The following is an 18,188-nucleotide window of genomic DNA, read 5'->3' as shown; positions in this document are numbered from 1 at the left end:
TCCGTTTCCTGCATAAAACAGAGCACGAGACGGAAACCTGCAGGACTCTTTCTCACCCATTCATTTGAATGGGTGAGAAAGATGTCCGGCCGTGAGCGGCGGTGAGCGTTTGATGCTCTCTGCCGCGAAACTGGGTTTTTTAATCCGGACACAGAGTGGGACATGCAGTACTCTGTGTCTGGATTAAAAAATCCGGTTTCGCAGAGGAGAGCATAAAACGCTCACCGCCGCTCACAGTCTGTGCTTTGCGTCTTCTGGCATGCAGAAGACGGAAAGCACAGAACGGAAGGCTGAACGCAGGTGTGAACCTAGCGTAACCTGGAAAACCCTTTTAAAGTGAAATTCTGGGTTTAGAAGTCTAGTGGGTGGACCTACTAGACATGTACATGGAAGGTGATCTGTCGCTGATAGGAGTGCACACTGGAGACCTACATTCACAGTGAACAGAGATTTAAGGCTCAGGCCCGGTTCATATCTGCGTTCGGTAATCCCGAATGAACTACTGAAAGCATTGACAAGCGGTGAGCAGTGAAAGCACACAGACCCCACAGACCAGGGGTAGGGAACCTTCTGCTCTCCAGCTGCTGTGAAACTACAACTCCCAACGTGCTCCATTCACTTCCATGGGAGTTCCAAGAACAGCAGAGGTGAGTATGCATGCTGAGAATTGTAGTGTTACCACAGCTGGAGAGCCGAAGGTTCCCTACCCCAGCCATAGACTATAATGGGGTCCATGTGCTTTCCACGCCGTCTCCTCACGAGTCATGCGGACAGAAAAGTAAATCATGCAGTACTTTCCTGTCCGCATGGAACATTTGCACACCGTGCGAAACGTACACGGATCCTATTATAGTCTATGGGGTCTGTGTGCTTTCGTAAGCTCGCCACTTGCCAGTGCATTCGGGGGTCCCCGTGTGGACTCCCGAACAGATTACTGAACGCAGATGTGAACCAGGCTTCACAAAGTGAGCTGCAGCTGAAAAGACCGCAGCATTTTTTTTCTGCAGCGTTTTTCACAGATAAACTGCATTTCCTCTGAATTCTTTCTTTCCATATTTATACCTATACGGAAACCATCAACGTTTTCATGTATGTAAAATTGACATGCTGTGATTTACAAAAACACAATGGTTTTTTAAATCGCAGCATTTCTGCTGAAGTTATTTTTCTGCAATGTGTGGATGGAATTAGTACCAATCACTTTGCAGGTATTGTAAAACGCCTTGTCTTCGCAACATGGAGCCTCGACCTTAATGATTAAATGACAAGTTATACTGGAATGTATTTCATAAAACTATATATCCACCTGCTCAGCTCCCCCTGCTATGTAATGTGATGCCTGCAAATTCAGCAGTAGTTTTATGGTGACAGCTGTGCTTTACAGTGAGAGTAAGGTTTTTTGTTTTTTTTTCTAAAGTGCTATGTATGACCATAGAAAGTATTATTCTTCTTAATTTATGTATAATAGTTAGCACTTCTATGATATTTCCAGGTAACCTGTGGTTGTAAATCTGCACATCTAGTAGAATAGCCTAATAAATGCAAATGACATAAGCAGAAAAGCAATGGCCCCCTCTCTTATTAACAATATTTCTATTTAAAAAAAAAGCCAAGCATTCACATTTTCAGTTACAGACAATTTAATCCTATAAACCACGTCTGACAATCTTGTCCAATGAATTGAGATTTCCACCTACATAATTATTCATACAGCAACTCTGCTGTTTATACAATACATCAACATCAAAATAGCGAGGAAAACAAGTTCTGACGGAAAAACGCTGGCTACATACAAATGCTCTGAAGGAAAAAGAATTATGTATCTCAGTTAACCTATTATCTTCCCCAGGATTTGGTGGTAGAAGCCAATATATACCTGCAGAGGAAAACCAAACATGCTTTCTATACAAAGTCAATTCATTGAATTAAGGAGCAGAACATAATTGGTAGATCTAACAATGGGATTTTAGCAGTAGGCAATAATAGGTTTTAAAATTAGTGCAGAAGGCAATTTTTTATGTTTTCATACAGTGTTGGTTTACATGCCCACTATCAAAGTTTAGGTATTTATATATAAAAATAAACAGGAGGAGAAAGAGAAAGGAAAAATTCAATCAGTTGCTATGGGCAACAATACCATTTTATTATAACACCAATTACAAAGTTCTTAGTGTTATACATTAGTAATACCGTACAAATCCAGATAGCTCTGGAGTTCTGCTTCAGATTCTTCACCACGTCTCACCCTTATGTCTTTCTGCCATGGCTATCAGTCCCTGATTAACTTCAGATGAATGGGCTAATAAGCAATATGGCTCTAGCCAGGGGTTCTGTGGCTGAATTAGGCTCAGAATCTGCAACAAGATCAAGCAGGAAGCTTATTTTTTTTAAAAAGGGATATACCTAAAAACTTAGAACCAAATTATAACATGCGACCTTTAAAGAGGACCTTTCATCAGATTTGGCACAGGCAGTTTTATATACTGCTGGAAAGCTGACAGTGCACTGAATTCAGCGGCTTTCAGTCGGCTTTCCTGATCTGTGCCCTGGGTAAAGCGTTATCAGTCCCGGTACCGTAGCGCTTTACAGTCAGAAGGGCATTCCTGACACTCTGTCAGGAACGTCCTTCTGCCCAGCAGTGCCTATCATGCTGTACTGTGTGAGCGGGGAGGAACGCCCCCTCCCCTCCTGATAATACTCATCTATGGACGAGTACTGTGAGCAGAGGGAGGGAGGCGTTCCTCCCCGCTCACACTGTACAGCGCGATAGGCGCTGCTGGGCAGAAGGACGTTCCTGGCTAAATGTCAGAAACGCCCTTCTCACTGTAAAGTAAACTGACCGATAGCACTTTACCCAGGGCACAGATCGGGAAAGCCGACAGTGCACTGAATTCAGCACACTGTCAGCTTTCCAGCAGTATATGGAACTGCCTGTGCCCAATCTGATGAAAGGTCCTCTTTAAGTGTTCGCTCTCATTCACTCTCACACACAGTATGTACACGGGAGGGGACAAAAAATCAACAGTCATTCTTGTAATCACACCCACCTCGGTACAATACAGAGTGGTCCAAGAAAAGCAAAACTCAGATGCTGTCCATACCTACTGGGCAATTGATGGTCTACTGAGTATGTCAAAACCTGAAGGGATGTCACCAAGATGAAACTGTTATACACATGAGACAGATATTTCCTCTGATGTTACTATAAACATGCATGCTTGGATTAACCATGTTTAACCTCTACCGCTGCAGGGTTTTGCCTTGTTCTGTTTTTGTTTTTTGTTTTTTTTTTACTCCCTGGTGGGCAGGCTTTGACTGTTTGATGGACAGGACACTATGAAGTACCTCAGTAGATATAGACATTTCCTGTGCCAAGAAAGATTATTTACTATAAGGGTGCGTTCACACGATGTAACGTGCCGCGTGATCTGGCACGTATACGGCGTGTGAGAGTTTGCGCGCCGTAAATGCTCCTGTTGATTTCAATGGGAGTTCGGATCGTATACGGCATGTTATTTTGCGGCCGCAAAATAATGCGGCGTATACGATACGAACTCCCACTGAAATGAATGGGAGCATTTACAGCGCACAAACTCTCACACGCCGTATACGTGCCAGATCACGCGCACGTTACATCGTGTGAACGCACCCTAAGTACCAGAAACCTAATCCAGAGACAGGTCAAATATTATGCACAGTAAATGTATATTACATTAGGCAGATTTGGAGAGAAACAAAAAGGCTGCTAAGACTGCCAACAGACTTGCAGTTACCTCAATATTATCACTGGGTTTAGTCACAATAATAAAACACTGTCCAAGCCTTTATCAGCAAACTGCAATTTGCTAACCTACCGTAATTGCCTGGACAGAAGAGCAGCAGATAACAGTTCTGAGAGCAAGCACGATCTAAGAACTCTGCTCCCTTTCCTCCAGAGAGCCGTGAGTCACGTCATCTGGCTTGAGATCAGATAATGGGCAGGTTACCTTGACAACATAGTGTAAAGACCAGGAAGAATAATGTCACATAGGAGGCAAATCAAGTAGCATTGCTAAAGCAAAAACTTTTGAATAATTTAAGCTAGCAGTTTAGATAGAATCCTTGAGATGGGAAATATCCCTTTTAATGTTTGCAGGAGAAATTGTACTTTTGTAATGGTACCATGTAATGTTGCATACGATGTACTGGAAAGCTGGAAAAAAATCAGAATGGGGTACAATTGGAGCAAAACTGCCTTTCTGCATCAATTTTAGTCTTCTTTTTTATGGCATTCACTGCAGCCAAAATGTCACCTGTATTCTGTGAGTTGGTATGATTCCAGCGATACCAAATTTATAGATTTTTTTTTTTCTTCACATTTTAACTCCTTTAAAAGGATAAGGCATCATTTTATGTGGGGTCAGATGTACTTTTTATTTATACCATTTTGGGGAATGTCTATTGTTTTGATCACTTTTTGTCAACATTTTTATTATTTGACGACTTTGTATTCTAGAGAAAGGGGGTGATTTGAAATTAGAATTTTTTTTATTTTAATTTAAACCTTTCTAAAATTTTGAACCCCAGGGGGTCTGACTAATACAATGCACTGCAATGCTAATGTTAATTGCTAGGGTATCTGTGTCTATAACAAAGAGAACATGCATAACTGTGGCAAGAATACAGGTACATCACATTAACAGATTTGGGTTTCTTGTCAAAAATCAGATACATATGTCGCATGCACCCCTTTCTACCTGAAAAAATCTACTTGGTTCCAAGATGGAAGCTATCAGAATGGCTGCTGTGTTGCATACTGCCCCTCACAGAGTTGCCCCCTTCCCCTTAGCAATATGTCACACACAGAGAAAGCCATTCCAACTCACCTTCTTCCAGTTATGCAGGTGTCTCCATACCTTTGGAGCACCCTGTATTTTACACTTTTCTCACGTTTCTTTATTTGACTATATATGGAACTACTGCTGCTTTTTAAATTTAAGGCTAATATGACAGGTTAAGGAACAAGTCTGACAGACTGGATCATAAATGTCAGTAAACAGAGCAGGGGAGAAGGATTTATGATATTTGGACTGGCAGACAAAAAAAAATGAAGGCAATGTGAGCAGGACCTGCATTGCCTATATCACACAGTCCTAGCACTGCTGAATCCCCTCCTTACAGATCATATAGTCCTATAAGATCTGTTCTCTCTTTCAAACATGTATATTTGTGTTACACTGTCTTCTTTCACCAAATGAGGAGAAATCCTGTAGGCGTTTTTAACTTAGATATGCTTATCTTGTCACTTATAAGTAGTGACTGGTTTTCAGTTTATTTCAGTTTTTCTGCTTCCAAGTCTATTCAGGAACCTCTGCCAGATGTGAACTAATAAAGGAAAGTCTTCATCATGACTCAGTATTTCCACTTTAACAAGGCAACTACAAATGGTTGCATTACACAAGTCATTCCATTCGGCAGCCAAGCCTGAAATGATCTTCTTTATTTTCTTAAAACAAATTGCCGCCATACACCTTTTATCACAATGACAAAAGTAGTGTTAGGGATTAACTCCTTCTTGTTCCTACTTCTCACACTGCTATTGATGTTTTATAAATTAACATGAATTATTTTAAAATCTAGTAATATAAACAGCCTATCCCCAGCTAATCCCCTCAGCGACGTCCTGTTTGTTTGACGTGACCACTACAGTCAATTTACAGGCCTTAGTGGTTACAACTGGGAAAGGAGATCTCAAGAGAAGTGAGTGCATCTACCGTATATACTCGAGTATAAGCCGAGTTTTTCAGCACAGTTTTTGTGCTGAAAAAGTCTGCCTCGGCTTATATTCGGGTCATTATGGTAATACCGTAGTTACAGACCCGGCATTCAGACACGGGGGCTGGTGCCGGGCCGCAGCATCTCCACGCTCCTGGCAGAAGTACCGTAAGTACTTCTGTAGTTTGAAATGAACATGGCGATGCTGCAGGCCCAGCACCCACCCCGGTGTCTGTATGCTGGGTCTGTAACTACGGTAGCTGTAGTCTGGAGCAGAGCGGTCGCCATTAGAATCGGCACCTCCACTGTAACTCTTACAGTGGTAATGGCGGAGTTACAGTGGAGATGCCCTCTGCTGCGGGGAAGCGGCAGGCGCCGCCATGCCCCTGGGGAGAGGAGAGAGCGGACGCGACCGCTCTCTCAAATGCGGCCCTGAAGCGCTGAGGGAGATCCCCGGCCTCCGGAGCTGAAGGGGAGATCCACGGCTGCCAGCAGGAGTGCATACCTGAAGGAAGATCTCGGTTGTCGGATCTGATGGGTCTGCCGGGGATTCCCCTCAGCGCTTTTGCCGGCGGCCGGCCACAATTCCCCTTCAGGTTCGGCGGCCGAGTTCTTCCTTTAAGTGCGCGCTCCTGCCTGCGGCCGGGGATTCCCCTCAGCGCCTCTATAAAGGCTCCCCGGCTGCAGTGCTTTTCTTGATGATTTTTTGCAATGTATTGCAATGCATTAGCATTGTAATGCATTGCATTAGTGATCAGAGCCGCTGGGGTTCAAGACCCCTAGGGGGCTCTGATAAATGCAAAAAAAAAAAAAAAATTAAGTGAAAAAAATAAAAAATAAAGCATAAAAAATTCAAATCACCCCCCCCTTCCCTAGAACACATATAAAACTAATACTGTGAAATACATACACATTAGGTAACCCTGTGTCCAAAAACGCCCGCTCTACCAATCTATAAAAATATTTTTCCTGTACAGTAAACACCGTAGCTGGAAAAAAAAAGTTGTCTAACTGCCCCTTCCCTGAGACTGTTTTTTTTTTCCCCACTTGGAATTTAGTCTGACTACAGCCAGGCTAAATAAAGGGTATCTGCAGTGCTCCTATTCCATCGGGAAGGGGTTAATAGGAGCACTGCAGATACCCTATAGTCAGCCAGCCTGAATTCCAAGTGGGGGAAAAAAAAAACAGTCCTCAAGCTCAGGGAAGGGGCAGACAGACAACCTCTCCTTCCCCAGCACCTACTGCACCCAAAAACTCCGACCATTTTAATTTTTGAAATTTTCCGGTAGCTGCTGCATCCCCCCCCCCCCCCCAGGCTTATACTCGAGTCAATAAGTTTTCCCAGTTTTTTTGTGGTAAAATTAGGGGGGTCGGTTTATATTCGGGTCAGCTTATACTCAAGTATATACATTGTATTATTTTACTGACTCCATTTGCAGCACCTACAGACATAAAGGGGTTGTCAATGTTCTTTTCAAGTGGAAGAACATTTATAAAAAGCATATTCAACAAACTAATTCTAATGTGCATACAGAATGGGAAGCTACAGGCATAAATCAAAGTTTTAAACGTGAAATTAAAATGGTTATGTTTTCAAAAGCTGTAACAAATTTTTTTTCCAGTTGTCTAGTATCACTTTTTCTGCTGCTGCTGATAACATTATGGCTGCAGCAGATTTTACTGGTTTCTTTTCATGCATCATAGTAAACAAATAGTGGAGAAAAGCTCAAGAAAACATGAAATCGAGGGACAGCATACAGTACATCTGAGCACAATCAGGATTGCTGCTTGGTGTCTCAGAAATAGCACAAGCAGCTAGTCGATAAGTTGAAAAGACTCTCCTTATACTCAATGTAAGCTCTAAGAAGCTTCAGACAGCTCTCTGTGCAGCTTACAGGCAGGGAAAGCTGTATGCAGCCATACAGAGGCTATGAAGGGAGACCTGCTCCTCCCCCACCACTCACTGTGTTCCAATTTGGGTCTCTGGTTTGTAAAGACAGAAATTCCTTAGTAAGGGTCCATTCACACGGAGTAAACACGCGCTCATTTTGGCAAAATACACGTGTAACAAATATACACGTGTAAAAATAAGACTCCCACTGACTTCAATGACATGTCAAAAAACACGTCAAAATACATGTCAAAATACACGTGTAAAATGTAATTGAAGTCAATGGCAGTCTTATTTTTACACGTGTATTCTTTACACGTGTATATTGCCAAAGTGAGCGTGCGTTTACTGTGAATGGACCCTAACAGGGATTGAACAACAAATTAGTAACAAGGGACACACCTAGTGGCAAAAACCAGAGAAGTGTTCACACCATTCCATTCCCTATCTCTACTGCGCATGCACTGGAGTGTGACCCAGCCGGAAGAAGACGCAGAAGAGGCGGTTGCTGTTGAAAATGGAGGCGTTGCTGGACTGATTTCTCTGGCAGCATAAGAGCTCTCTGGTATTACATAAGAATACCCCACTAGTAAAGCTCAGGGGGGAATTATATTATACCTGTATGTAACAGATAGCAAAAGTTTAGTATGCTCTCTGATTGGCAGGAGAAGGGTTAATAGGGGCAGAAGAGTCCATGCCACCCCCTTCCTGGTGTCACATATAAGTTATGTACAGAGTCAGATTGTTTCTCTGTCCCTGTGCACGCTGCTGGGCTGCTCATGCCCCCCTCCCTTTCCTGTTACAGTTCGCAAATTGCTTGCTTAAACAGGAGGGGGGGACACTTTAGAGCCCTATATCTTTGGACTGCATTAACATATCTTGATGATTTAAAATGCATTTTAAAGATAAAAATCTCTTCTTTAAAATGATACCAAGAACTTGTACAACTTATAGTTTTGGAGAAATTCACTGTTGAAACGCTGTCGGGAATTGAGATCTGCAATTGGATCTCAATCCAAAATAGCATTTTCAACAGTGAATCGCTCCAAAAATGTAAGTTGTATCATCAAGTTCTTGGTATCATTTTAACCCTTTCCCAACATCCGCCGTAATAGTATGGCGCATGCCGGGTGTGTAACTATGGCAACCGCACGGGAGCAGGGCGTCCGCCATAGCCGCCGGGTGTCTACTGCTTTACGCCAGGTCCCCGGACCGATCGGAGGCACTAACTCCTCCAGAACCGCGGTCAAAGGCGCCATTTTCCCAGCGGCGCATGGGCGCCGCCATTTTGCCGGTGATCGCCGGCGCCTGAAGCAAGCTCCAGGGCCATCATCACGTTTCCATGACAGCCGGGAGCCTTGTAAAAGCTCCCCGGCGGGTCTGCATTCACTTTCTTTTGCAGGCTGGTCTAAGCAGCCTGCAAAAGAAATGATGATTTTTTTTTTTTTTGCAATGCATTAGCATTGTAATGCATTGCAATAGTGATCAGACCCCTGGGGTTTATGACCCCTAGGGGGTCTAATAAATGCAAAATATAAAAAAAACAAATATATATAATAAAATATAATTTTTTCTTAAAAAAAGGATTAAAATTTCAAATCACCCCCCTTTCCCTAGAACACATATAGGAATCCCTGTGTCCAAAATCGCCCGGTCTACAAATCTATAAAAATATTTTTCCTGTTCGGTAAACGCCGTAGCGGGAAAAATAGTCAAAAGTGCCAAACTGCCGTTTTTTCACTGTTTTGATTCTGATAAAAATTTGAATAAAAAGTGATCAAAGCAATAGCATTTCACGAAAATAGTAGAACTAAAAAATACACCCAGCCCCGCAAAAAAAGACGCCCTATGCATCCCCGTACATGGCCGTATAAAAAAGTTATGGCTGTCAGAATATGGTGACTTTTAGAAAAAAAAAAAAATTTTAACACAGTTTTGGATTTTTTTAAAGGGATTAAAATGTAAATAAAACCATATAAATTTGGTATCCCTGGAATCATAACGAAACACAGAATACAGGGGACATGTCATTTTGGCTGCTCAGTGAACGCAGTAAAACCGAAGCCCATAAGAAAGTCGCAGAAATGCACTTTTTCTTCAAATTCACCCCATTCTGAATTTTTTTCCAGCTTCCCAGTACATTATACAGAATAATTAATGGTGGCATCACGAATAAAAATTTGTCCCGCAAAGATTAAGACCTCAAATGGCTCTAGGAGCGGAGAAATAAAAAAGTTATGGGGTTTAAAAGGAGGGGAGTCAAAAACGAGAAACGAATATCAAAAAATGCCATTGGCGGGAAGGGGTTAAAGATGAGATTCTCCTCTTTAAAATGCATTTTAAAGCATCAAGATATGTTGATGCAGTCCAGAGATATCGGCATTAGTAGGGAGGACGTAGTAGCTACGTCCTCCGCTACTGTTGTGCCACCTTGGGAGGACGTAAAGCTATGTGCTTGGCAGTGAAAGGGTTAAAGGATACCTGCAGAATTAAACTGCAACAGGACAAGTATTTATTGTTCAGGACCATATTCTATTACTTTGAGGAACTCTTAGCACTTTTTTTGCCCTTTCTAATGAAAGAGTGAGTTTGTACATAGAGAGTTTGGAAGAAGAAGAGTAAGCCCACCAAACACCACTGGCATATTTGTATCCACTGAGAACAAAATAATTGGGTGTTGGAAGCTCCCATACATAGAAGTCCTGCCAGAATTGCCAGGTTTGGTTGTGCAACAAATTTGAGAGACTGGTATTAGAGTAAGTTTATAGCCTGTAATTTAGTCTTTTTCATACATTAGTTCAAGTATGGCGGGAAGTTCAGATGAAGACGTATGGGACCTAGCTAGTAAGCTGAAAGCAAAGGCTTTGAAGGACAACAAGAGCGGACAAGATGAGGATTTCATGTATGAACTGGCACTAAATGTCTGAAAATTGAAATCCAAGAGATATTGCTAGCGCCCAGGGATAAGAGTGTATACTGATTTAGAAAGTATTCAGGGATCTATAGTGTAAAAAACTAGAGACATGTCAAGCAGATGCACTTTAAGTTATTGGTTGGTTATTTGTGACTATATTAAAAGCAATTTCAATGTGATAAAGGAGTTGGGAATGGAGAAAACAAAATGTTAGGCCCCGTTCCCATGGAGTAAATGCGCCGCTCATTTAGACACGTAAACATGTGTCAGAGCCATACGCTTCAAAACAGATCCCATTGACTTCAATGGGTGCCGGCTTACGCCCGCTACACGTTGAAATCAGTGGGAGACTTTATAACCCATTAATTTCAATGTGTAGTACGCATAAGCCGGCACCCATTGAAGTCAATGGAATCTGTTTTGAAGCGCCTGGCTCTGACACATGTTTACGTGTCTAAATGAGTGGTGCATTACTCCATGGGAACGGGGCCTAATTGTGAAAGAGTCAGGCATTCATTGGTTGCTAAAAATTTAAGGCTGTGTACATGCCACCTTTTCAGGCATTCATTTGGTGTTCCAGGCCAGACACTGGACCGGACATGCTAGTAGATAGAAAGATGCTGCAATTAATGTTTTTTTGATCTGGCTATCTGGCTCCTGGACAGTTATAGTACTTATGTTTTGGTTGTAAGAGGATCCCATAGAAAATTATGAGATCTGTACTGACATCAGTTTTTCTCTGGATTTTCTGCACCTCTACAGAGGCAAATTCTTTATATATGTGAATAGATCTGGATATGAACCAGCAGTGATCGTCTTAAAAGGAGTCTATCAGCAGTAAGTTTGTTTTAGGGCCCCTTCACATGGTGTAAGCACTCGGCTCATTCCAAGCCGTACACGGGAGCGCTGCTAAACACTTCCCATTCACTTCAATGGGAGCGCAGGTAAAGCCGGCTTTACGAGCGCTCCCATTGAAGTGAATGGGAAGTGTTTAGAAGCGCTCGCGTATACAGTTCGGAATGAGCCGAGTGCTTACGCCGTGTGAAGGGGCCCTTGTTTAATCCCAGTACCTTGTAGAGGTGATTCTACAGTCTCTAAATATCTCTGTTATGCAGCTGTGGATCCCATTTTTTATGTGCTTTGCTGTGACCAAAGCCCAGGCATGCTAAGGCAAAGTGTCCCAAAACACTTTTCACCTCATATGCATAAACCATCGATATACATGAAAATTGGGATTTAAAGCTGAATAACAAAGGCATATTTGGAAACTGTAAAATCTCCTCTGCAAGTTACTGAAATTAGGTTTATAGCACATTTACTGCTGACTCAATCCCTTTTAAATTCTGTCTTTTATCTCCCAAAATTCCAAAATTATGTATGCGTAGACTTTCCCTTGGTTTAGCACACCGGGATTTTATATTCTGCCCTGTACTAAAGAAAAACAGGTGGGATATTTGACATGGCGGGGCATTAATTGGGCTGGCAATAGCTGGCATCCACTAGTGGAAATATTGTGTTTTGTACACAACGCTGTAGAAATTCTTGACATTGATCCGTGTTAATCTGCAGGGCCCTTTACTTTACACTCTTTTGCATCCTAGTAAAGCAGAGCATGCTTTGTTTTAATCCTTGGCAACTATGTAAATACATAGAGTAACATTGGCAGTGAGAGCCTGTTTTAGTACTTAACCATGAACAATGTTTACATATAATTGTTGCCAAGCTGTAGTTCCTTGTGGTGAATGAGATGTGAGCCAGACAAATTAGCAATTTTCACACATGTAACAGTCTTCAATGTAGATATATAGCAGTCATGGAAAACGGCTCATAAATTTAGGAACCTGAGCAGGTTTGTAAACAGTAGTGGAGTTTTATTATGCCTCAATGGCTAAAGGTGATTCTTTCTTAAAATGTAAATGTTCCCTTCTGCCAAGTCATCTGATGCTATATTAGGCCTTTAGCTACTAAATGTTATGTATAATATGTAGGGCTATCACTATGGGAGAAATGTGGCTGGCTCTATTATGAGGAACTGTGATGGAATAAAGGAAGTAGGTGCCATTCTATTGAAAATGTACTGTTTGAGTACACAGTGGAAAATAAAGAAATTCATTCCCCTTATGAATTCCTCTTCACTTTCTGCATTCCGCCGTGGAGTGCCAAGAGTGTCAGCATTCTGCCGTGGAATGCCAAGAGTGTCCGCATTCTGCCGTGGAATGCCAAGAGTGTCAGCATTCTGCTGTGGAATGCCAAGAGTGTCAGCATTCTGCTGTGGAATGCCAAGAGTGTCAGCATTCTGCCGTGGAATGCCAAGAGTGTCAGCATTCTGCTGTGGCTTTCCACCATTGTTCTGCCTAGATGAATAGGCCTAATCAACGGGGAGATTCGAGCCAAGGATTCTGTGGCAACATCAAGGAGGGCACTTATAATTATTTATTTTTAGCGTTCTTCAACCCTGCCTCCCATTGAAAACAAAACAGATTCAGGGTGGAACTTGCCGCAAAATCTTTGGCAGATTCTGCCATGTGAACAGGGCCTGAATGAAGGATGTCAATGACTTGAGCAAAAGTATTATTTATTCTAGACTATGTATTTCAGCTGAAACACAATTGAGCAGATTTAACAATCTGGCACTTTGTAGGCCAGTCTAAGACCCCTACAGGAACTGCTGGCCATTATAATGAATAGGCCTCTGAGAAGGTCGGCATGATGTTAAAGGGAGCGCCCTCCATTGGTTTGCTTGACTGACACTCTTCCTAATTACATCATGGAAGATAGACTTGCACATTCTCAGTGAGCGCCCTCTATTGGTGTGCATACTTGAAGCACAGTCTTCCTAATTACATCATGGAAGTCAGATTTGCATATTCTTCCCATGTTCCTTTGCACAGTGGAGCGCTCATGGCTTAATAAGACTCCACACACCTAAATGGTGGTTCTCTCCCTATGGAGTGACGATATCCCCTCAACTATGTTGTGCTGAGGCATTCTTGCTCTGTTCCACCCACATTTGCACAAAATATAGAGCAAGGGTTGTGGGACATGTTTGGCGCTAGAAAGGACCTTGTGCAATATGTGTGCCACAATATAATCCCTCTAACTTAGAAAACTACTGTAACATATATCTTCCCTCTACATTAGAAAACTATTATGTAAGGATTAGGGCAGTATATGACCAAGCATGAATTCCTTTCTTGAAAACCGCTAAGAATGCACTATAGAATATATGATTTTTCCAGTGCAAGTCCGTGGCTGAAGTGACTGTATGAAGTCATGATCAAAGAATGAAGTGACTATTACAGATGTGGAAATTGGCGTCTACTACAGACTTCTCACATAAAGACTATAAAGCAATTGATGCAGCAGCTGGGACTAGTCTGGTTGAATGCAGGATGCTGCACTTTCACACGTACCATACATATTATTCAGATATTTTAATGGTTTGAGATCTTTGATGCTGCAAAACATCTCAATGACCATGAAATACACTGAATTATTCAGCAACAGAGTTGCACAATGGACTTGTAAAGTAAAGAGCGTTCTCTCTGGGGAGATAAACCACTCTTGTTGCTATCTCCTTCACTTCTTCACTTGGGAAAAGCTTTCACTATCCAGTCCTTACAATACCTTAAGCAATTTGAGGTACAGATGTAGCGGAGTTAACACAAATTTCTGCAATTGGTTAAACTACTGTAGTGAACAGTGAAAAGTCATTGAAAACGTTTTTATCAATGATTTTTCATTGTTTTTGTTGTCTTTTTTGATCAGATATTACACTTTAGAAGTTCAGGTTAACTCTGCATATATTAAATATACAATGCTTATTAAACTCCCATGCACCTTTTTATCAGACCAAACCTGACTATATTGTTAATATATTTTGTTTACAAGTGAGGCATGTATATTATATTTTTTCAAGGTATTTGTGAAAGGTATTTTGTATGTGTATGTGTTCAATATACAATGTTATGTACTTTTTGTGGACAACTCTTCTATGCCCTCTTGAGTCATATGAATTTCATGGGTACACAGATCCTCCATTCCAAAAGTTCTCTTTCATAGTCTTGCTGTCATGCTCTCTTTGGTGCCCTTGATCTCGTTTTTGCACCTGTGTGCCTGTCCATATTTCACCCTATCCAGTATGCTCGCCAGCCAAAAAATGTCTACCTGTGTGCCGTGCTCTCTTGCACAATAGTTGCCTTTTCTTGGGCACTCTCTCTCCGTGTCTGGTGTTCGATATGGCAGTCAAGGGGGCAATCAATGACCTGCTGGCTTCTTTTCCCTATAAAATATAAGAAATCTACTGTAATACGGAAGTATTGCGTTATCATATGGCACAGGGGATTAAGATTTCCCAGGTTCACCTCACCTTGTGGGACAGTAAAAAAAATAAAATAAATATATATATATATATATATATATATATATATATATATATATATATTTAATGATGTAAACAAATAAAATAAGTAGAGATGAGCGAGTAGTATTCAATCAAGTAGGTATTCAAAATACTCGTACTCGGTCGAATACCACACGGTAAACACAGTAAAAATTTGATTCCCCTCCCACCTTCCCTGGCGCTTTTTTTTACACCAATAATTATGCAGGGGAGGTGGAACAGGAACTAGGACAACGTAGGAATTGGGAAAAAACGTATACAGTCATTGGCTGGCTAAATCAGTAGTAGTCGCAGCAGCAATAATAATAATAATAATAATAATAATAATAATAATAATACTGGGACTTGGGTGTGTTAGATGTCCCCAGGCATGCTTCCCCTGCTGTCCCAGTTGCAGTCCAGAGGTGTTGGCATCATTTCCTGGGGTTTCATTGTGGACTTGGTGACTCCAATTGGTCGAATTTTGCTTTCCCTGAAACTAGCATGTTTTTTCCCTACACTATAATGGAATTTGATATTTGAATGAATAGTCGAATTTTGAGGTCTACTCGAATCGAATTTTTGAATATTTCACTACTCATTCATCTCTAAAAAGAAGCATACATGCTGAATATCAACATGTATGTATCATTTTCTGCTATACAAACATAATTATATATGCAGTGAAGGAAATAATAGAATATCAAAAATTAAAACCAATAAGTCACATTGTATAAATTTTATACATTTATTTTCATTTTGCATAGAGAAATAAGTGTTTGATCGCTCTGGCAAGAGAAATGCTGCCTAAGACCCAAAGAACACCGTCCCCACTGTCAAGCATGGAGATAGAAACACTATGTTTTGGGGGTGTTTCTCTGCTAAGGGCACAGGACTACTTTACCACATCAGTGGGAGAATGGTTGGAGCCATGTACTGTAAAATTCTCCTTCTCTCCGCCAGAACATTAAAAATGGGTCATGGCTGGGTCTTCCAGCAGGACAATGATCCAAAACATACAGCCAAGGCAACAAAGGGGTGGCTCAAAAAGAAGCGCATTAAGGTCATGGAGTGGCCTAGCCAGTCTCCAGACCGTAATCCCCTCCCAAACTTATGGAGGGAGCTGAAGCTCTGAGTTGCCAAGCGACAGCCTCAAAATCTTAATGATTTAGAGATGATCTGCAAAGAGAAGAGGACCAAAATTCCTCCTGACATGTGCGCAAACCTCATCATCAACTACAAAACATCTGACTGTTGTGTGCGCCACCAAGTATTAAGTTTTGTTTGCCAGAGGGATCAAATACTTATTTCTCTATGCAAAATGCTAATAAATTTATAAAATTTATACAGTGTGATTTTCTGTATTTTATTTTTGATATTCTATCTCTCACTCTTAAAATTAACCTATCCTTAAAAATATAGACTGTCCATGTCTTTGTCAGTCCTCAGACCACTTTTTATGTGCTGTTTATGACTTAATGTATCGGTCACCATACATGTAATTGACACATTTAGCTGTGGTTACAAGTAGTTATTCTGCACAGCACAGGGAAGTACCAATGGTATAATGTAGTGTAATGGTATTAGAGATTTCAAAGAAATAATGAAAAAGGGGAGATGAAGTGAAAAGAAAAATGTTAATTTGGGTTTAGGGATACTAAAACATTGCAGTATTATCAAAAATCCAGTGTCTAAGATGACACGGGCTTGGAAATTAACTATAAAGTAGAACTTCAAAAGCACAAAGCCATCAGTCTTCAAGTCCCATAGATGTGAAGCATTCCAGGAGTCATTAAATAGGCCCTGTTGTGTGAACAAACTTTGCATAGATGAATAGTGTATGCAGTCACAATTAATGCAATTCATCTTATCAGAGAAAAACTTTAATTCTTCTGAAATTGTTTTTCTGCTTCCCCTCATTGTGTTAAACTGAATTTCATTCTAAAAATCCCTACTCTATCAGTTAGCCATTAAAAGGTATCTACTGTTTGGTTCTAGTTTAAAGGGAACAGGTATGCCTTTGAAAATAATAAGGATATCCTCTGTATCCCATGCCTATTTGGCGTGTATTCGGGAGCCACAGACAACAGGATACTGATCCACAAACATGCTGTAGTGGAAACATCTGCTTGAGCTTCCTCAACATACATGCTTTGGCAAGATTGCACAGCAGGGTCAAGGGCAAAAATTTGACACCTGTTTTTTGTTTTTTCATCTTGGTCACAATCGAAAAAATATACATTTAAAAATGACTGCAGATGGGAAAGAGAATTTAGCGCAGTTTTGACCAGTGTGAAGTATGTGCCCTATGAAATAACATTAAAGATGTGGGGTGTTTTTTTTAGTTGTAATATAGGAGATAATTCAGGAACAAATTTTAGTGCAGCATTCAGAACATCTTGTATTCACAATTCTTTCAACTGTGAAGACCATTTGTCCCAGACTTGGGGAGGAATTTTGTTGCTGATTTGGCAAGCTTAATAATCTATCTAGATAGGTAGCTAGCTAGCGCTAAAGGAATATGGTACCTTCCTGTCTTCAATAAATGGCACTTTATTTGGTGCAGAATTTTCCACACTGAAAAATAAAACTCCCATTGATTTCAATGGGTTCCACTAGCTTTTTTCCACTAGCGGAATTTTCCACTAGCAAAAATTCCGCTAGTGGAAAAAAAAGCTAGCGGCACCCATTGAAATCAATGGGAGGCTTTTTTTTTCAGCGTCGAAAATTCTGCACCAAATAAAGCGCCATTTTCCTCCGTGTGAATGGACCTTAAGGAGTGCGCTTTAATATTTTTCCAAATTTAACTGCATTACTGAGCCTACATAGTGTCTAAATTGCAGATAAGCTTGTTACCCACTAATGGGGAAAATAGAAATAAAGATTTGTCATAAGTGAGACGTGTGATATGGTTATTCAGGAAATCTGAAGGTAAGCTGCAGCCAACTGCAAGAGCTGTGTAATAGGTGTAGTTTTTCATGGAGAAAAATGGGGTTATCCCTAAAAGGAAGTAAAGTGGATCTAAATTGAATAATTTCCCGTTGCCCTCCAACCCTGTATAGTAGACCATGTTAACATCTTATCGCTAAGATTTTGTGGAACGTATTGGGTGTGAATATACAAGTGTTGTCAGTTTGATGGGAACACTAAACCCTGAACCATTTAACCATTGAATCCATTTGTCATTTTTCGTATGTTTATTCCATTTTTACTGATGTCTCGTGTACATTCACTGTCAATTCTAATAG

At 41.0% G+C, this 18,188-nt stretch overlaps 1 protein-coding gene across 1 annotated transcript in view; it reads left to right on the top strand.

Annotated features, from left to right (window-relative positions):
• CSGALNACT1 (chondroitin sulfate N-acetylgalactosaminyltransferase 1) overlaps positions 1-18,188 on the top strand; it is a 257,618-nt gene that overhangs the window by 177,007 nt on the left and 62,423 nt on the right. The window lies entirely within an intron of this gene.

The sequence above is a fragment of the Leptodactylus fuscus genome, chromosome 1 (genome assembly GCF_031893055.1).
Source record: "Leptodactylus fuscus isolate aLepFus1 chromosome 1, aLepFus1.hap2, whole genome shotgun sequence".
In the NCBI taxonomy this organism is placed as follows: Eukaryota; Metazoa; Chordata; class Amphibia; order Anura; family Leptodactylidae; genus Leptodactylus; species Leptodactylus fuscus.
This window is presented reverse-complemented; position numbering and strand designations above follow the sequence as displayed.